General features: G+C 40.0%; 1 protein-coding gene across 2 annotated transcripts in view; it reads right to left on the reverse strand.

Annotated features, from left to right (window-relative positions):
* LOC105473314 (neuron navigator 3) overlaps positions 1 to 6,638 on the reverse strand; it is an 899,580-nt gene extending 892,942 nt beyond the window's left edge. Inside the window, exon 1 of one of the 2 annotated variants that reach the window (XM_011727068.3) lies at positions 6,354 to 6,638. The gene's annotated coding sequence lies outside the window, so the exon portion shown is untranslated. The remainder of the gene's footprint in view (positions 1 to 6,353) is intronic. The other variant, XM_071070568.1, reaches the window with a different exon arrangement.
* Positions 6,639 to 22,174: the final 15,536 nt, after the last annotated feature.

Raw genomic sequence — 22,174 nt, forward strand, 5'->3', positions numbered from 1 at the left:
TAAATTAAGAATGAAATATTACATCTTTTACCAAATGACATCTTCTCATAAATAAGACTTCAAATGACTTCACAAAAAGTTACTCTACAACCTTCTTTTGCAAACCTGTAGTTTTAGGATTACATTCAGGTTTTAGTAGGCAGTCACAGCTTGTAAGTGAACAGCTCTGTAATACCAAAGCCAGAAATTTATGTTTGTCACATTTTTGTTGTTTTTATAACATATTAGACTTTAGCTAATCCTGATTTCAACTTTTGAGAAAAATTCATGGATAACTTTCATTCTATATATGTAAAAAATAGGTTGAGATAAGCTTTTCTAGAAACTCAAAAATGGAGTCTCCTCTTACCTTTTACCTGGCTCCCTGCAAAAAAAAAAAAAAGAGTTTTCTTTTTTTTAATTATTTTATATCCATAGGTTACTGGGGAACGGGGGGTGTTTGGTTACATGATTAAGTTCTTTGGTGGTGATTTGTGAGATTTTGTTGCCCCCATCACCCAAGCAGTCTACGTTGCACCCTATTTGTAGTCTTTTATCCCTCACCCCCTTCCCACCCTTTCCCCGAGTCCCCAAAGTCTGTTGTGTCATTCTTATGTCTTTGTATCCTCATAGCTTAGCTCCCACTTATAAGTAAGAACATATGATGTTTGGTTTTCCATTCCTGAGCTACTTCACTTAGAATAATAGCCTCCAATCTCATCCAGGTCACTGGTAATGCCACGAGTTCAAAAAGAGAGTATTCTTATCTCTTAGGCACCTGGTCATTGTTCTCAACTTGAGACTATAAGGAAAATCTAAGGTGGAGAGGGGGAGATGGGAAAAGGAGGAGACGAGATCACAGTTCCTATATAAATAAGCACAGTATTACAGTTTATGTTCAGACTTTAAAAGAAAAATTAATCTAAACAGAAAATAACTGTGGCCTTCCTGTGCATTTCAACATCAGCAGTATGAACATCAATAATGATAGCAATTGATACATGATGAATATATGATACATGCTGATTGCTCTCCTAAATACTGTATTAATATATTCTCTCATCTAATCATCACAAAAATTCTTCTCTACAACTATTTTACAGATAGGGATACTGAGATTCAAGAAGTTTACCCAAGATCACCTATACAGTAAGTGGAAGAGTAGGAATTCAAACTCAGAAAGACTCCTCCAGAAGCTACATCTTTAACTGCTGGGCAATACTGCCTTAAAGTGGACCGAGGTGTTTTGGATCTATCAGGATATTTGATACATCTTAATAAGGTAGCATTCAATAACAGATGCTTCTTTTGATTTGAGGAATAAATTCCCAAGAAATATGGTTTTATGGTCATATTGGCAGTATTAGCGTATAAAAGGTACCACTGAATCTTCAATGCTATGTCTACAAACCTACCAAAAACCACCAAGGAAGGATGGGGACTTAGATCTTTCCCAATAGAGAAAAATGAAAGCTGGTTATAAGACCCAAAATTCTATTAATATAAATAAATAGATCAAATATAAATATATACAAATCGAGATGAAAGAAATAATACTTAAGGTTTGAAACAAACCTTCCTGGCTATATCTGAACTGTTATAAATCACTTCTTGTCAAAACACTTACTTTCTGTTCTCAAGAAAGTTTTTGCACTATGTCACCAGCAATGCTTCCAGATCTTGAAGTCTCTAGGTCCTGATTATCTGAAGTAGTTAAAATATGCACAATTGTTACAAAAATGTTGCATAGATTAGCAAAAAGTGTCATCCTACAAGCATTGTACAATCTAATGATGTGAACAAGCAGTTTTTAAAGTCTTTGCAGGGACCAGGCTTATTCCTTGTGAACATTGTGAGATCATTCTAAAATAAGAGAATAGTAAATATATATAATTTTAAAAATCTGGAGTTTAACAAGGCCATTGGGTTACATAACCAACTTTAATGATGCATTAAATTCAGAATCTGTGCTATTGCAATGTTCAACCTGAGACTTCATCTGGGACACCGAAGGATGATGACCTATGGAAACATCAGCACCAGAGCCTCATATCAGATATTATAGTTGACAGTCAGACTTGGGAGAAAAAATGAAGTCTGTGCAGAAAGATAGCTCTGGGGATTTTTCCCATCCTGAGGTCCATTTAACCCTTCAGAAACTTACTTTTGCTTACAAAATGGGAGAAGGGAAAGAAATTTTATAAGGTTAAAGTGGGGGAAATGTATTCCTACTTGCAGTCACATAAGTAAAAGGGTAATGCCTGCTGGATTTATTATGCATATTATGTGATTCATCCTTGAGCATCTACTGTCTTTATCCATAGAACATAGAGAGCAATATATTAGCCTTCTGAATGGAAGAAAAAAATACATCACTACTCATTCATCAATGGTCCAAGGAAATATCTCCGGTCTCTGTTGAGAAGTCTTTTCTGTTTCCTCCAAGTGTGTCATTTAGTATCCATTACTGCTACATGTGTGCACCTCTGTGTCTGTGGTTATGTCATGTGTGTTTGAGAATTCATAACAGGAAAGATTATGCTCATTTTTCTTCTTGAGAAAACAAAGCTAGGTGACATCTGTGAATAAACAGGCCATCACTAGAATAACTGAGACAGTAAGAAGTAGGAACCTAACCCTGGCCTCCTGCCTTCTACTTCCATCCACAGCTTCCTGAATCTCAACGTTCCTCATGTTGGCACCACCTCATATGTCTGATTCTCATCCTAAAGATTCCTGCTACACACAAAGTCACATGTGCACACCTCTCTATAAGTTATTTTCTATTAAAAAGATAGCATTAAACCTCTGTTTCCTGAGAATTTTATAACAACCCCCAAGTACAGCAGGTCGTGAAACAACGTCATTTTTCATTCAATGTCATTTCATTATAACGTTGCCCAAATGTTGATTCCTGGCTGGGTCCCCTGTTTGGATGGAGTTTGCACTTTCTCCCATGTCTGTGTGGATTTTCTCCAGGTACTCTTGCTTCCTGCCACATCTCAAAGATGTGCATGGTAGGTGAATTGGCGCATGTAAATGATGCCAGCCTGCATGTGGGCATGTGTGAATGTGCCCTGCAATAGGATGGTGTCCTGTCTAGGGCTGGTTCCTGCCTTGTGCCCTGAGCTACCGGGATAGGTTCCAGCCACTTATGACCCTAAACTGAAATAATTGGGTAAATATTGATCTGGTTTATAGTAATCTTTCTTACATGTATATGTAGCTTACATTTATTTGAATGCTTAATATTAAACTGTTTTGAGAAGTTTGGAGATGTTTTTGTGACCAGAAATATACCATGGGAACTTAAATCTTGTTTCTACCAATTAGCCTGTGATAAAAGTGTTTCATTATACTTCATTTTGCTTAAAGTTGCAGTTTCCAAGAACCTATGAAGTAAGTCAAGTGAGGACTTACTATAAATGAAGAGCAAAAGGACAGACACTGCAAAACAAGGCTTGGGAGATGTAGCTCTGACTAAAGTCAAAAAGTTAACATTCATCTATACTGAAAAGCCAGTACACTAATTCTTTTCATATGGAGTCCCCGAGTGCTAACAAAGTATGGGTCCATGTCCATACTTCAACTTGCACCCAGAACAACCACTTCCTGTTGCCATGAGTTACAAGTTGAGTCGCTTGGAGTCCTCCAGACAACTTGAAAGATACAGCAATTTCAGGATTAAGAAAATATATTCTTGGTCATTAGCAGTGGTCAGCAATTCAGTCCATTAAAATATGAGATCAGAAATATTTGCTAATCCCTCTGTATAAAAATATGACTTTGTAAGTAAACTTGAGGAAATTTTTTCCTATTATTAAAAAATAGCTCATCATTGCCAACCTTTCGTTAAATGATCCATGCACAGAAGAAATCACAAGGGAAAAAATGGTTTCAGGATCAATGTACTATAAATAAGAGAAATTTATGGCTTGTCACTAATATACCTTTTAATTTCAAATCACATGACACTTAATTAGAACAGACTTCATTAAATCCTTCACACATACACACACACACACACACACACACACACACAGTCACACCAAAATATAAGTGACCAAAAGGGCATGACATCTCAAACCAAGAACAAGAGAAAATGAATATTTTATTGCACCTACAATTAATCGTGCCTTCAAATTCCAGCCAACCTGCCAAAAGCATCTTGTAAATGTGTCAGGAAAACCCACCCACCCAGGGAACACCAAAATTGGAAGTCACATAAAAACAATAATGCAGGACCGTTACTACTATCACTGTTCACTAGGAAAAAAAAAAAAAATTAGAAGAAAAACATGCTCTTTGGATTTTAGTGGCAAGGGAATTTTAAGTCTTTTGTAAATATTCACCTGAACTGGATAAATACGATCTTGAGTAGGAACAGCATTAGGTGCAGAATTCAGAAAATAATGCATTTTCAGTGTACAGCCTTTCAAATGGCTAAAAACAAAGACAACAACTCTATAGAGTGGCATGCCAATAATTACTTCTCTTGGTTTACATATATATTTTCTATTGTATCAGTAGTTTCCCTTCTGCCTGATCTATTCTCTGCCCTAAGATCCTTTATCCTATATTAATAGTTGAATTTAAAAGACAAACGTGCAGACAAAGGAAAAGCGGCAAATAGAGCTCTCTCAAACTGAGACTTTTTTTCTTTATGAACTATATGCACCTCTAAAACAGAGTGGAGGAACATCATTGATTAGAATCATTTTTCCACGTGGAATATTTTGACCTCAGGAAAACTTAAGCAAAACAATTAGATTTTTTAAAATCAAATAACCAGAAATAAAATGTTTGTGGACAAATAAAAAGTCATCCTGTTTTTGCCTTTGTTTTCACATGATACAGACATCTTACATTTCAAAGAAAAAAAGATATAACCATAGTAAGGAAGTGTCTCAACATAAACAAGGCAGAATATGTTCTAACCTAGAGTGGATCGTTTGTAAGAAGTACTAATTTATACCTACCTAGTTGTACCCATGCTAAGAACCAAAAATAAACTAAAAGCCTGGTTTCATTGCATTTTCATGTTTTCAGTACTAAAGTCTGAACCTCGATATTTCACAAAAGAGTTGCTATGCCTTTATTCTTTGGCAAGGTCTCCGCGTTTTCTTAGCACGGTGTACCAGAGGTTGCCACTCCAGCCAGCTTGGACGTTGGAAGCTAGCATCTGAATCTTAATTATGACCCACTTGTTCCACTGATTGGGTAGTGCAAACGTGAGTGACGTTCAAAGAGGAGAAAATTAAGATAATAGAAGTTGCCTGTTCCTTAAAAACTGGAGGACAAGAACCTGTCTCCCAACTTTCCTAAAATTAAATGTCAAAGAGGGGAAAGAGTATATCAGTAATTTAAGAGGGAAGTTTATCTAGAATAAGGCTAGTTTTTTTTTTTTTTTTCAAAGCTACATTTATGTATATCCATGGCTTATGTGGGTTTAAAACACATGCAGCCCTTACAATACATGTCATACTTGGAGCACGGAAGCTAGCTGCAGAACTGATTCTGACATACAGGCGCCTAGCTTAGAATGCATTTCTGTATAATTCAGGGAGATCAATACACTCGGGAAACAAATATGTTGATGGATGAGGACGGTCTGAAAACGACCAGGTTGAGGTGGCCACGCTGCAGGTTTCACAGCTATTTCATGTTGGCAGAACGAAAGGGTTGCAAACGATCCCCCTTTCTTTAAAGGGGAAAGGAAAAAAAGGAAATGAGGGGAGAAAAAAAGAGGAAATGGAAGGAAGAGAATGAAGCGAGTGGTGAGTAAAGGAAGAAAGAAATGAGGACGGGGAAAGAGAAAGAGAGAATCCCGAAGAGGGGCGGGGGAGTGGGAAGGAGAGCTATGATGTATGGACGCTCACCAGCCACCAGCCGAGCGCTCCATCACCCCCAAGCCTACATCCCTCCCTCACTCGTCTGGAGACCTCGGGTTCCGCCGCCCAGGCGCTGACAGCCCTCCCCGTGACCCCAGCGCAGGCCACGCCGAGATGCCCAAAGTGGCCCACCGCAGTCAGCCCATCCGAACCCGCCACTCCCAGGACCGCGCTGGCCACCCCCACCCCCGACGTTCCCCCGCACCCCCATCAGTAGTGTCAGGGGGAAAGCCGAGAGCGCAGCGAAGAGAAAAAAAATAAAGAATGGGAGAGGGCGGGGGAGACGACCAAAAACAATTTTTTAAAATAATCTGATTATGGGTCCTGAAGAAGCAGCAGGGAGGAGACCCGTGACAGGCACCTGGAAACGAACACGCTGTTGCAAATACCCCGGGCTCCGTTGGGTTGGGCGATTTTCCACAAAAGGAACTTTGCAAGGAGCGCAGCGGTTTGCAATAGAAGAGGAGGAGATCGCAGCGTTACCTGGCCGAGGTCTTGCCGGCGGGCCGCGGAAATCCTCAGGTTTGCGATATTGAGCCACTTGATCAGGTTACTATGGAAATCGTCTTAAGGAGATGGAGAAAAAAAAGAAAAACCAACCGAGGCACATCCTTGTCACCCAGAAAGAAACTGCTTGGGCCGCTGAGAGCGGGCGCGGGACCGGGCGCGGCGCCTCTCCCGGCCCGGCTCGCTCTTTCTTCCCTCCTCGGCCGGGCCGCGCCTCCCCGCCCCGCGCCGCCGCCACCAAGCAGCCCGCGGGCAGAGCCGAGCTCTCCGCGGCGCGCAGCCGGGAGCGAAAGCGCGAGCTCGCTCGCAGCCTCCAGCCGGCCTGGGCGGCGAGTGGCGCTGTTTCCCAGTCGCGCAGCTGGAATTTAAAGAGACAGGCGCGTCGCGGGATCTGGGCCCTTGCCCAGGAGAGGAGCCCCACAGGAGGCCCGACGTCTCGGAACCGCGCGGGATGGACCGAGCGGGCCCTGCGAGAAAAGTTTCCTGCGGAGACGGCTGGAGGAGCGCCTGAGGACCAGGCTCAGCTTCCTCTCCCGAGTGCAGAACACAGTCTGCAAGGAGAGAGTAAGAGGGATTTTTTTTTCCTCCCTTGGAGACTAAGGGGGAAATGATTTGTATGCTCAACAAGTCTTGCACCTATTTTCAGCTGCTCTAGTTTCCGTCCTTGTGCACCAACTTCTTTTCATTGAAAGCACACCTACAAACGGGGAATGGACTGGGGGTGGGAGTCACTCTTCATTTTATGTCTCACTAAGCAGAGAGGCATGGGTTTAGAGGAAGGTGATGATGGGAAGATATAGCTGTCAAATATCTGGGATTTTTTTTTCTTCCTCTCTCAGCCAAAGAAGCGTCTCCTTTTCTCTACCCCCACTCCGATGCTGGAGGATAGACTTGAAGGTCTATTCTAACCTTTACTCCAGGGTTATCCACAGGCTCACCTGCCCGCCTACTGGCACCTTTTCTCTACAGCTAGGAAGGCAGGTCTACTTCTGTTGCTGAGAAGAAGCAAGATCTAGCAGAAAGAAGAGTCTAGCCTGCCTCTTTTCTATTCCTAGCTGAAAAACAGCTTTCAGTGGGCAGGTCTCTCAGTGTTTCACTGTTACAAATAAGGCTCAGATCTCAACTGCTGACACGCAACCCAAACAGGATGTGCTGACCAATTCACATGGTTTGAGACCACCACATATTTGGGGAACCTGAGAAATTATGATGCAATCCCTTTATTTTTCTGTCCTAACCATCACCTTTCATGCATCATATTACTAAACAGTCTCTGAGGTACTAGTTCAACTCGAATCCCTCCCCTGGAGGAGAGGCAGGAAGGGGATTCTCCTTACGGTCTTGTCTAGATCAACCAAACTGATTCCAGAGTTACTCTGGCATACGATAGTAGAGGCTCCATAGATATGGATGGCATTATCAGAAAAAAAGTGAATCTAGATTACCAACACCTTGTGGGCAGGATTCATAGAGTATTCTGTGTTCTATCTTAGACTATATACATTTTATGAGCCCTACACATAGGAAGGATGCTACATTCTAACTCAAATGTCTTAAGCTTCTTTCCTGTATCTCTCTACCAACTTAACCTCCAGTCCTCTCATCTCCACCATGCTTCCTTCACATTGCTCTTCCACCTTGCTTGCAGAGTAAGCCTTCCAAATCAATATTATGAGTCTTATCTAAAATCTTTCTATACATCCCCATTTCCTTCAGGAAAATGACCACATTTCTTGTTATGGCATAGAACAGTTTCTTAGCCCTTTGGGCTGCCATTACACAATACCTGAGACTGGTTAACTTATAAACAACAAGAACTTATTTCTCACCATTCTGGAGGCTGAGAAGTCCAAGACCAAGATGCTGGCGGGTTCTGTTTCTGGTGAGAACCCAGTCCCTGTTTCCAACACTGTGTCCTCACAAGGGCCAAATGCTGTGTGAAGCCTCTTTGGTAAGGCTTTTAATCCCGTTTATAAGAAAGGAGACTTCATGATCTGATCGGCTCCCAAGGGTCCCTCCTCTTAATACTATTGCGTTGGAGATTGTTTCTACATGAATTTTGGAAGGACACGAATATTCAAACCATAGCAAAGAGCGTTTCTCAAACTGTAGCATGCATTGCAATCACCTGTACGACTTCGTTAAAAATTTGTAGGCCTCACGCCCAACTTTTCTTATTCAGGTGGTCTAGTCCAGGGTGATACATAAGAATTTGTACTTCTAACAAGATCCAAAGTGATATCATGCTACTGCGCTGGGAATCACACGGTGAGAAACACTGGCATAGATCTTTTGTGATCTAGCCCCTACCTACTCCTGCTTCATCCCTCACACCTGCCCCACAGTTCCTAAGCAGGTCAAACTTATTCCATGCTTTCTCATACAGCACCAGCTCGCCCCTACCTGTACATATGCTATTCTCACCCCATCTGTACATATGCTATTCTCCACCAGGAATTCTCTCACGCTCCCAACCCAACTCTTCTCCACATCCCGCACCACCACATCTGGGTAACACTTGCTCAATCCCTGAAACTAAACTCCTTTGGAATGCCTCCCCAAACACTCCCAGATCCTACAACAAAGTTTAGATGCCACTTCTCTGTGCTGCCTCTATACCCACTATTCACATATTAGGTATAATAATTGTACATTTATTTGTCTGCTTCCTCACTAGACTATATGTACTAGGGGAAAGGATGGCAACTTATTTATCCCTGTATTCCCAAGAGTCTGGCACATTGGCTGAGACTTTGTAGCAGCTCAATAAATGTTGAGGTAGGTAGGGGAGAGAAAGAGAATGAGAGAGGGAGAAGAGAAACAACGTTTTTGGTTGGTGATGATTGTGATGATGATCAAAGACAAAGTTCATGATAGTATTAGAAAGGACAGAGATAGAAAGGAGAATTAATATTTTTGAAACTCCTTGTACTGTATGTATCAGGTACTGGGTTAAATGCTTTGCATGTTATCTCGTCTATTCCTCAAAACACCCTTGCAAGACAACTATTATATTACATATGAGAAATCTAAGGCTTGGAAAAGTGAAGTAGCTTGCTCAACATCACAGAGCTGTTTGGTGGCTGTTGCAGAACGGAGGGAGGGAGGATTTGTTTGTTTTACTATAAGCAGCACAAAGGCAGTTTTGCACAAGTATAAATAAGTTTCATGTGTACTGTAAATATTCATGAGTATTTTGTTATTTGGTTAATATTACTTGAGCTCTCACCACCCCTCTCCCAGAAGGGGTCTGTCTCACAGCCTCGGGTAGGAACCTCTAAAGCTTTACTGTGGCTTCCCTGACTCAGTAGTCCACTGAAGTGTAGTCTCCTCGGCTGATGTAAGGGGATCCTCTGACCTCTGTCATTTCTGTGCAGTCTTGCTCTACCCGTGTACCATATCCTTAGTGCTGTGTAAATTTGTAAAAAAAAAAAAAAAAAAAAAAAAACTCAACCAAAGCAGACAAGTATAGTAATCCATTATGGTGATGGGGCCAGAGTCCTTTGCTTGTCTATATTTCTGCTCTAGTACATCTTACTGTAACAGAGATAACCATTAACTGGCAAGAAAATGTGTGACTAAATTCAACTATGATTGATGAAATCATTTAGATGTCTTTCCAAACAAAAAATATATTGTGAAAAAAAAATGAGTGTGTTGGAAAGTAAATGGATTTTGTGGTCATTTAGGATAAGGCTTTAATTCAAAACTTAGCTAATTTGCTATAAATATACCAACTTTTATAGCTAATGAAATCAGCTCAAGATAAACTTAGAACCTATATAACGTCTATAGATTAAATCAGTATAGGAATGTTTTTCTTTGAATGTTGTGTCCTTTACATAGGATTACACTAAAACATGAAATTCTTATAGCTGGAAGGTATATTTAGGGCAAGGGTTCTTAACTTTAGCTGCATGTTACAATCACCCGGTGAGTTCTCAAAAATCTCAATGTCCAAGTTGCACCTCAAACCAATTATATCAGAATCTCTAGGATTTGAGATCTAGGCAACAAGGTTTTTAAAGCCTTCCTGGTGGTTCTAATGAGAAACCAGGATTGAGGACCACGTCTTTTGAGATGAACATCAGTGGAATTCAGACCTGGCTGCTGATTAGAATCATCTGAACAAATTTTAAAGGTTCTCGTGCCTACACCCACCTACAGGGAATCTGATTTATTTGGTCTGGGGTAGGGCCAAGTCCTCACTACATTTAAAATCAACCCCAGGTGATTCTAATTTGAGGTAAGGTTGAAAAATCACTGTTATCGAACAATGGTCCTCAAAGTGGAGGCCCCAGAACTGTAACATTAAGATAACCTGGGAATCCATTAGAAATGCACTCCAGAGGCCCTGCAGTGGCTCAGGCCTGTAATCCCAGCACTGTAAGAGGCCAAGGCAGGCAGATCCCTTGAGCCCAGGAGTCTGACACCAGCCTAGGCGAAACCCTGTCTCTACTAAAAATACAAAAAAATTCGCTGGGCATGGTGGCACACACCTTAGTCCCAACTACTTGGGAGGAGGATTGCTTGAGTCCAGGAGGTGGAGGTTACAGTGAGCCGAGATCACACCTGGACAATAGCTTGAGATCCTGTCTCAAAAATAAAAGAAAGAAATGCACTCCAGATCTACTGAATGAGAAACACTGTGGGTAGCGTCCAGCAATCTATAGTTCAGCAAAAGTCTTTTTGATGATTCTGATGCACGGGAAACTTTAGGAGTCACTGCCTTGCCATGTGGTATTAGTGATATTATTCTCCTTTACAATTGAGAACCACACATTATCTTCAGCAAACATCTGTCAGGCTCCTACTATGGAAGTTTTAACAATTATTTCTAACAAGTTTCCAGATGGTGCTGCTGCAGGCCCAGAGATCACAGTTTGAGGACCACTGTCCTGTTATGTGCCAGGCCCCTGCAATGAAATATTAAGAATCTTGAGAGTTACTTTGTTTTCAAAAGGAACCTATTCCAACATACCAATGTGGTATGGCTCCATCAAGAAAACAACTTAGAAAATTCTTGAATGTTTAGAAAATCCTTTTCCCTAAAAAATTATGGAAAAATCGCATGTAGTTTTTATTTTTTAAAATTTTTATTTATTTATTTATTTATTTTACCTATTCCTACTTGATCAGAAAAAAGGAAAGTACCATTCAGAACTAAAAGCTAAGGGCACCTTGGTTATGAATATGGTTGTGAAGAGTTCCTTTACTACATTAGATTGCAGGAAAATCTCAGGGTGGGAGAGAAAGATGTTTGCCTTTTTTCTCAAACCAAACCACCAGATCCACGGCCTAAGAAAAGATTAATCAACACTTTGTTTTTCCTGGCTACACAAATGAGCCCAATTTGCCTTCCAAAGAGGCCGTTCTTCTTCCTGTCGCTGCTTTAAGAAGAAAGAAGAGCCTGGTTATTCTTAAAAAGCCGAGTGCTCTTCTTGATGACTTGGTGTGAATGTAACTATGAACGTCCTGCCCATCCTAACCTAGACATTAACAGGACCCCTAGTTTCCACAGCCTCAGCTTCGTTCCACAGGCATAGAAGCCTAGATGACTGAAAGCCAGCATCGTGTCACTAATCTTTGCCTCTAGTCAAGCGGCCAAAGAAAACCCCAACCAGAGCACTCAAAAGAAGACACCCTAGACCATGAAATCTCCTTTCATCCTTTCAGCTGCTTGAATTGATTTCAGGCTACTAACTTGGACCCTTGAGGGAGGATCTTTCAGGGATAAGCTCTTTTTATAGTATGAGACCCTGCCTCTACTTGGCAATTGCTTTTGAAAAGTTCTGCAATAGACTACTAAATTGCATTTTATTTTCCCTGAGACTTCCTTGGGATCAATGGAATTTCTCTACTTAATAGAAGAGGGCTTCAGGGAGAAGATCCTTAAAGAGTTCAGAGCTGCCAGCCAAAGCATCAGGTGCTAAGTTACTGACAAGAGAAAAGCCTTTCCAAGAGTAAATTATCAGTATTTGTTTTGCCTGTGCTTTTTCAGATAACCGCAATGTTAATAACTACATCAGCTACTGAACTACTAACTCTAGAAAGATCTTAAAGTTTGAAATCTCCCACCAAGGCTGGAGGAAATAATAGTCATCACCAAACTACAAAATGTCACCTAGATTGCTTTTTTTCAGGCATGTATACTTAAAAATGCCAAGCAACTCCCAGAAATGTAATTAAGTTGTTTAGGTGAACAGAGAACAGCAGTAAGTGGCCTTTAAAAATATCAATTGTGAAGGGAAAATGTAAGGAGAACAAAAAGTAAAGAAAGATGATGAAAAGAAAGGGCATGTAAGAGTAATTGGAAAGGAAGTTACTGTGAGTGGCAAGGAGGCCTTTACTTGGAAAGTGTCCATTATAGACCAACATCTGAGGCTGTTTCATTATGGAGTTGATCTCCTTGGAAAAAAATAATGAAAAGGTAAATTTTCCAACCAGAAAAACCTTAAGACTAGATTACTACCTGTCTTTGAAAGGGCCCGGGCATGGTGGCTCACACATGTAATTCCAGCACTTTGGAAGGCCAAAGTGGGCAGATCACAAGGTCAGGAGCTCGAGACCAGCCTGGCCGGCCTCGTGAAACCCTGTCTCTACTAAAAATACAAAAAATTAGCCAGGCATGGTGGCACATGCCTGTGGTCCCAGCTGCTCGGGAGGCTGAGGCAGGAGAATTGCTTGAACCCAGCAGGCAGACGTTGCAGTGAGCCGAGATCGTGCCACTGAAAAAAAGTAGCAGTGAAGTTACATAAGAGAATATACCTGTTGTTAGGAGGTTTCAGCTAAACTTACACTGACATGGGTAAAAAATTTTATATAAGAGGCCAGGTCCAGTGAGTCACACCTGTAATGCCAGTGCTTTAAAAGACTGATTGCTTGAGGCCAGGAGTTTGAGAGCTGCCTGGGCAACATAATGAGATTCCATCTCTACAAGAAGGTTTTTAAAAGTTTTAAATTTATTTATTTATTTATTTATCATTTTTTTCTGAGACAGAGTCTTGCTCTGTTAGCCAAGCTAGAGTGGAGTGGCATGATCTCTGCTCACTGCAACCTCCGCCTCCTGGTTTCAAGCAATTCTTGTGCATCAGCCTCCCAAGTAGCTAAGATTACAGGCATGTGCCACCACACCCAGCTAATTTTTGTATTTTTAGTAGAGATGGGTTTTGCCATGTTGGCCAGGCTGGTCTCGGACTCCTAGCCTCATATGATCTGCCTGCCTTGACCTCCCAAAGTTCTGGAATTACAGGCGTGAGCTACCGCACCCGGTTAAATTAAAAATATTTTTAAAAAAGAATGTGTGTGTCTACATATGTATGTCTGTGAATATGTATACATTTGTAAATATATATGAGGAGACAGGATACAAATGTAACTAAATGTTAGTGACAGGTGTATATAGGTAAATGTAGGTGAATTGTACTAGACTTGTAACTTTCCCACAGGTTTAAAATTTTTACAAAATAAAAGTTAAAAGAAGAATAAATAAAATTGCTACAAAATAAGTTACCCAAAAACATGGTATAAGATGAGCTTAAATTAGGGTCCTGAAAATATGTTTCGGTCTGTTCTAAAACCATTAGCAGGAGATTGACACCGTGTTCCTCTCTTGTATCACAATTGTTGTCATTAGAGATACGGCATACACGTTTGTGCACATCATACATTCCAAGTAATGCAGTACACTGCCCTGGACCACGGTGACCTTTTAAATATTCTGCAAATTGATTTCCAGGCCATTCCCACTCTCCCTTGTTTATAGCCTTGGTAACCCAGAAGAAAATGAGACTGGCCAGCTGTGATTCATGCATTTCTGTTCTCATCAGTGCTCAGAATTACATTTCTTTCTCTCCCAAAGGCTTCATGACAATGCTTATTGTTGATCTAGAGAGCAGCAGCACCAAGAACCTTCAATAAGGACAGGTTTAAGAGCTATAAGCAGCTGTGTGGACTCCTTAGAGGTACTCGATTGAATGAACACCAGCAGCAGCAGATTGTATACTTTTCTGTATTGTAAACTATGACAGTAGAATTGCAAACCTCTACAAAATATAGAGTGCACACAATACAAACAGACACAATATATCTAGTGTTTGAAACCACAATATATCCAGATTATTATCTTTTTTAGTTTTACCTATTGTCATGATTTTTTTAATCTATCAAAAGCCCTTTCTTATACTAAATTTATATGGATGCTGATCACAGTAATCCATGCTATGGTCTAGAAATTCTACAACAATCCCTACCTCTGACATCAAACTGAGGGAATGAAATAAGAGGAGGTTGGCACCTGCCTTAAGCTTTATGATTTAGAATTCCCTGGCAGACATATACTCCCATAAATAACCAATAAATATAGAATCAAAACAAGCTGAGTATATTCAATTTCTTCAAACTAACTGCCTTGTTTATGTTAGGACAATCCTGATTTTCTAGTTGTAGGGACAAAAAAAAGTTGGCGGTTCGTCAATCCTTACACAGATTTCTTATCTTTTGGGAAAAACCAGCAAAAATAGGAGAATTAGCATAAAAATAAAATGGAACTGAGAATAATTTTTTTCACAGGCTTGATGATACAGAGAAAAGATAAAGTTAGAAAAAGGGAAGCATTTCTTGCCACACAGAGACAGTACAAATAAAAATTCAAGAGGGACCTGCTGGGTAGACACACCAAGAAAAGAATGTTGTTCCACTTTCTTTCAGGAATCCAGAATTAGGTAGGGGAACTTCTACTTGAGTAGCTCAATATATAGGAAGAGGAATTATCTGTTGAATTGTCCTTATCAGTGAATACAGAGCTGCTCAATAAGTATAAAATATTATAAATGGAAAGCTAGTATCACCCCTCATTCAGCCCTGTAGGGAGGCTAATTGAATATGTGAAAAGTTCATAAACATGAGAATTTTGTGGCTCAAATCAACAGTTCTTCATAAAATTTCTCCTCTGAAGAAAATCCTGTTTATTTCCATGCATTTAATGTTCCTAGTTTTAAACTGGAAGTTACACGGAATAAAAAGAGAGAAGGAACAGTCTTGAATTCTTGTAGTAACTAGTGGTGGATAGAGAGTAGAATTTCACTTTTCATTCCATCAAGCATAGTAACAAGAGTGTACCTTTTTCTCATACTAAGGGATTGGCAAGGGCCAGCTGGGGAGAGATTTCATTAGCTTCCAACTATTGGTTATAGTCATCCATTAATGCTTTTGGCAAGGTACCTTTAGGAACTAAAAACCTAGCACAGAGCAGTTTATTGATTTGTTTACTCCACTCATAGAATGCCCCCTTTCTGTAGATGTTGGAAGTTCAAACAGAGCAAAGTCAACATATTACAAATAATGTGGATAATGGGCAAATAGGTACTAAGTGCTAAAAGTAACTCATTATAAACTCGTTAAAAATAGCATGAAGACAGCTTTTCTCTATAACCTCATCTAACCCAAAGCTGCTTGTCAATTAATATAATCCGCAAATACTCAAAACATATTATGTTTTATGTAATATATATGTGTGTTATATATATCCAATTATATACACACATACATATATAAAGCTATTTTAATCTATATTCTAAGTCTGAGTTACTGAGTAAAAACTTAAACCAGCGAGCTCCTAATACATTAAAATGTACATGTAAGGGTTCACTCTACATGTTTGATAAGAATGAGCTATCATCTTTCTGATCTGCGTATGTTTCATTAAAATCCATTATTTAAATGCTTCCTTATTGGCACCTAAATAGTACCAAAAGTATGTATATGTGTGTATGAGAGACAGTATGTGTGTGCAGAGGTTTAGTTTGATTTTCTACCCTCAAAAATTATTTTGTTTATTAAAAAGAGTCTATAATTTAGCTCAATTAGGACCCCAACTCTGTTTGTGACAAATTGTGGCACTTCATTTTGGACCCCCTGACATTTTGTTCACTGTATAACTCTTCTGCATAAACATTGACTCAAGCCACAATCCACAATCCAAGACACTGCAAGAATGGATGGAAACAGAATCATGCGATGTGAAATGCAGAGTCATATCTCAGCTCCTATAATAACTGTCACAGAAGAGCAGATGTGAAATGCTAATGTCTGTCTCCTTGATGTTTTGCAGACTAGGAAGTTTTCCTGGTAATTTATAAGCTTGTTGAAGTTGTAAGAACTAACGAAGCCAGTTTCATTATCAGCTTTATCAAGACTCTTACCTAAAAAGGAGGTACTTACTACTTCTGTCAAACAACTGTTTGTCCTATGTTAATACTAATTATCATTAATCAACCTAAGAATCAAAGCTTATTTAAGTCCCCACCCTTAACTGTACCCAGTATCCAGTTACAATGTCAGCTACTAGGGCTGGTAAAGATAAATAATTATATCTTTTATAAGAAAATTGCACTAATATCTTGCTATGGTTTAAATATGTCTCCCAAAGTGCTTCTGTTGGAAACTTAATCTCTAATGCAACATTGTTGAAAGGCGAGACCTTTAAGAGGTGATTCAGTCATGAAGGCAAAGCTACTATTGTGGGAGTGGGTTAGTTATTACAGGAGTGGGCTCTTGATAAGAGAATCAATTTAGATCCTTTTCTCTCTCTCACGTTTGTGCTCCCTTGCACTTCTGCCTTCTGCTATGAGATGATACAGCAACAAGGCCCTCACACGATGCTGATACCTTGATAGTGGACTTCTCAACCTCCAATAACTGACATAAATTTCTGTTTTTTATAAATCACCCAGTCTGTGGTATTTAGTTATAGCAACACAACATGAACTAAGACAGAAAACTGGTACTTGAGAAGTGAGGCTGTTGCTATAATAAATATTTGAATATGTGGAGCTGGGTAATGGGTACACACTGAAAGAATTTGGAGGAGCAGGCTAGAAAAAGGCCCAGGTTGCTGGAAATGGAGTGTTAATGGCAATTCTGGTGAGGGATCAGAATAGGAGAGCTGTAGGGAAATTCTGAAATTTATTAGAGATTAATTAAGTGGTCATAACTAGAATGCCAGTAGAAACATAGGGAGCAAAAGCCATTCAGATGAGATCTTAGAAATAAATGAGGAATGACATATTGGAAACTGGAGGAAAGGCCATTCTTGTAATATAGTTGTAAAGAATCTGGCAGAATTGTGTCTGTGTCCTAGGACTTTGTAGAAGGCAGAGCTTAAGAGCAATGAACTAGGATATTTGGCCAAAGAAATGTCTAAACAGCAGAGTGTTCTACGTGCTGCATGTCTTCTTGTAGCCACGCACAGTAAAATAAGGAAAGAAACTATTGAAATATGGAATTTATAATTAAAATGGAAGCAGAACAGAAAGATTTGGAAAACTGTCAGGCTGGCCAAGTAAACAATGAAAAAGAATGTTTTGGAGGGAATGCTAAGACCATGACCAAGCCACCTTTTGTTAAAGAGATTAATATGAATAGAAGAAACCTAGGTTCTATTCATCAAGACAATGGGAGAATGACCCTGAAGGCATTTCAGAGATCTTCGAGACAAGTTAGGAGGGCAAGGTTTCCAGAGAGGTGTCTTGGAACCTCAGCATCTGCTATCCTATGCTGCTTCGGACCTCTGCTCCCTGAGTTCTGGCACAACTCCCTTTGGCTATCCCAGCTGTGGTCCAAGCAGGCCAGGTGTGGTTCAAGCTGCAGCTCCAGAGGGCACAAGCAATAAGCCTTGGCAGTCCACCTGGTGCTAACTCTGCAGACATGCCAACTATGCAGGCTGTGGCACCAAAGTGACCTCCACCTAGGTTTCAAAGGATATATTAGACAGGCTGAGGGTCTTGGCAGAAACTTGCCACAGAGGTAAAGCCACTGCAGAAAGCCCCCACTAGGTTAAGGCCTTGTGGAGTTGTGGGAGAAAGGCCACTTCAGAGACCCCAGAACTGTAGAGCTACCAATCTGCAACTCCAGACTGGGAGAGCTGCATGCATGAAACTCCAGCCCATGACGGCTGCTGCCTGAACTGAGCCCAGCTAAGCCACAGGGGCAGGACTGCCTGAGGTCTTGGGGTACAAACCCTGCCCTAGTGTGCCAGGATGCAGGACATGGGGTCAAAGAAGACTGTTATCCATCTTTGAGACAATGGTATTTTCCCCATTAGGTTTTGGGTATACTTGGGACCAGTTACCCCTTTCTTTGTACCTATTTTTCCCTTTTGAAATGTAAATGTCTATCCTGTGTCTGCTTCATCATTGTATTTTGGAAGCATATGTAATGTTAATTTCACAGGTTCACAGCTGGAGAGAAATTTGCCTCAGGATGAATCTTGCATTTAGTCTCACGCATATCTGACTCAGATGAGACTCTGGACTACGGGCTTTTGAGATAGTGCTGGAATGAGTTAAGGTTTGGGGGCTGTTGAAGTGGAATAAGTGTATTTTGCATGTGAGAAGGAAATGAATTTTGGGGACCAGGGATGGAATGCTATTATTTGAATATGTCCCACAATGTTTATGTGTTGGAAATTTAATCCCCAGTGCAACAGCGTGAACAGGTGGGACCTTTAAGAGGTGATTAGATCAAGAGGGCTCCGCCCTTACCAATGAACTAATACCATTATTGAGGGAGTATGTTAGTTCTCATCGGAGTGGATTTCTGATAAAAGGATGAGTTTGGTCCCTTTCCTCTCTCACGCATGTGTTCTCTTGCCCCTCAGCCTTCTGCCTGAGATGATGCAGCCAGAGGACCCTTGCCAGATATTGCCACCTTGATATTAGACTTCCCAGTCTCCAAAATTGTGAGAATTTAATTTCTATTTTTTATAAATGGCCCAGTTTGTGGTATTCTGTTATAACAACACAAAACAGAGTAAGACGCATCTTAAGAACATCTATACAAGAACCATTTCTTTCTTAACAATGCTACCAAAAAGAATATAAGTGGGGAATGCCCAAATAATATTTCATTCATTTGAAAATGAAGCAAAATTGAATAAAAAATCCCATAGAAAATAAGGTAGAGGTAAGAAAATATTTGGTCCTTTCAATTTCTTTCCTGGACCATGAGATCCTAAAGAAGTGATGAGATTTTCATGAGGAAAAGGTTAAAGTTATTGCAGACATATATTTGTTCCACTGAAGGCAAGTGCAAACCCTTGGCAAAGTACGTATTTTGAAACATCTATATCCATAAAATTTACTCAGGAACATATGACTTCCTCTGAGAATCTTAAGAGATGATTCAATCAATATATTCATTTGAAAACTGAGATTCAAAGTCTGTAGTCAAGATTTATGACCATTTTATTCCTTTATTTTCCTAAAATTTCCACCAGCCTTTCTACAGGCTGTTACATCCTGATGTCTGTGGGAGGTTTCCAACTCTGTTTTAAAGTTCTGAAGAGTGTTTACAGCATGTTATTTCTGTAGACCGTCTATCTTTTGAAATGCTTCAAAACTCTAATAGGAACTCACTGTGAGGATATACTCTACCCATAACAGTTTATTATACTTGTGGCCAATACATCAATTTTACATAAATGAGTTTAGAAATAATTTTCAGGATGATAACCAATAATTTTGTGATTTGTGTATTTTCCAGAGTAAGTATAATCAAACCAAAAATACATATTCTCCCCTAACCTAGTTCTTGAAATCTGTTGAGATTTATAACACCTTTAATATGCAAAGACCTTTACTTCTTGCTTTGTCATTGTAACTTCATAATTTAAATAAGTATTTTCTTCAGATGGGTCAGATTTTCTAACTTCAATATATTTTATAATTTGCTTAAAATATTTGCTTGTTGCCAGACTGTACACTTAAGTGTGTCTCGGGGTCTCATGTAATAGAACAGTTAGAAGTCATCTCTCAAGAATAATCAGAATATTTACTGTTGACCTACCACGTGCAAGGCAGTATAACCCCACTACAGGAGACTACAAAAGTTCCAGAAAATAATGCCTGCACTAAAAGAGTTTCTGTGTACATGGGAGGACAGCATATGATAATGAAACACTTAAATAGGACTCCTAGAGAATATATGCTTCAAAATGAGTAGTCTGTCATTAAGAACAACCAAAGACAATTTTGCAACTCTTAATTTGGACATCCTGCAAAAAAAGATTTAAACTGAGCTTGAGACTTTTAACTAGACTTACAGAGTGTTGATACTAAAAATGTGACCCAGAGGAGCAGCAATACATGCATCACCCTGAAGCTGGTTAGAAATGCAGAATCTTGGACCCAACCTAGACCCATGAATCAGAATGTTCATTTTCAGTGGATCCCAGGATCATTCATATTGCCCATTACATTTGAGATTGCTCTGTAATGAAGGAAGTTAATACTTGACCTGGTCATGAAAGAACCAGAAAAGATGAGGTTAAATTCAGAGTCAGAGTCCAGATAGTAATGGGCCTTGGAAGTTCAATCTGAATTCATGTTTGTGTTTTGCAGTGATCAAGTGTAAAATGTACTAAAGAAGAGATACGTGGGGAACAAAGACACCAATTAGAAAACCATAGCCTGAAGAAGTCACACCATTCATTTTGGGAGCTGTCCATGTAAGAGTTTTCTCTTCTATTAAAAAAAAAAAAAAAAGAGTTAAAAGCAACATTCTTGCATGCACCCAAAAGAGAGAAGCAAATCCAATTGATCAGTGTCTAAGATTCACTGAGCTTTGTCTTGCAAGTGAGCATGAATTCTATTCCTTCACTAAAGAATTATCCTGTCCCTCTTGTTTCTGTGGAATATGCACAGCAGAGCAGACGTTGCACATCCTACCCACTGAGGGGAAGGTGAAGGGGTAGAGGAAGCCTACAACCCTCTTCTCGGGTTTGTATAAAAATGGACATACTAGGCAGCCTTGTGGTCTTTGTGGGAAAGCTGGTTGGTCAAGTATTTCAAAAAATGCATAGTTTTTGTGTGTGTCTGAGGACCAAAGTCCCAATATTAATTCATATGGGAGGTAAGAGACCCCTCATCAACCCAATACCCCAGAATTTTGGATTTATAGGAAGGGAGACCACATAATACATTATCCAAACTAGGACACCATTGAAGATAAAGAGAAAACTATTCAAAATTACACCAGGATAACAGGTTTAAACTGAGATTATCCTGAGTAAACCTGTGATATCCTATAAATTATAGTATGCTTGCATATGAAATTAGTATAAAATGCCTTGGCCAGGCGTAGTGCCTCACGACTGTAATCTCAGCACTTTGGGAGGCCGAGGCAGGTGGATCACCTGAGGTCATGAGTTCAAGACCAGCCTGGGCAATATGGTGAAACCCCATCTCTACTAAAAATACAAAAATTTGCCAGGTGTGGTGGCACATGCTTGTAGTCCCAGATACTCAGGAGGCTGAGGCACGAAAATTGCTTGAACCCAGGAGGTGGAGGTTGCAGTGAACCAAGATCACGCCACTGCACTCCAGCCTGGGCAACAGAGTGAGACTCGGTCTCAAAATAATAATAAAAATAAATAATAAATAAATCCACCTTCCCCGTAATACCTTGAGTCCCTACTATCTTTATTAGTAGACAGTCGCATATTTTCTTCTTGAGAACCCTCCTTTCATCAACTAAAACCTTTAGCATCCACAAGGTCTAATTTGCACACCCAATAAGGGTGAACACTGGACTCTAGTGCACTCTGGTTCTTGTTACTGTGTGGTTGGAACTACAGAAGTTGGATCCTATAAGCTCAAAAGTCAATGCCAATCCATTTCTGAAATAATGACCTGATAACCCAGCTCCAGGCTATCGTGGTTCAGCATGGAAGCAGGAGCCCGTTCCCTCAGTGCTAACACGAGGGCAAGCGTACCCCTTACTTGAGTTTCCAGTGCTGT

Source organism: Macaca nemestrina, chromosome 10, assembly GCF_043159975.1.
Source record: "Macaca nemestrina isolate mMacNem1 chromosome 10, mMacNem.hap1, whole genome shotgun sequence".
Taxonomy (NCBI): Eukaryota; Metazoa; Chordata; class Mammalia; order Primates; family Cercopithecidae; genus Macaca; species Macaca nemestrina.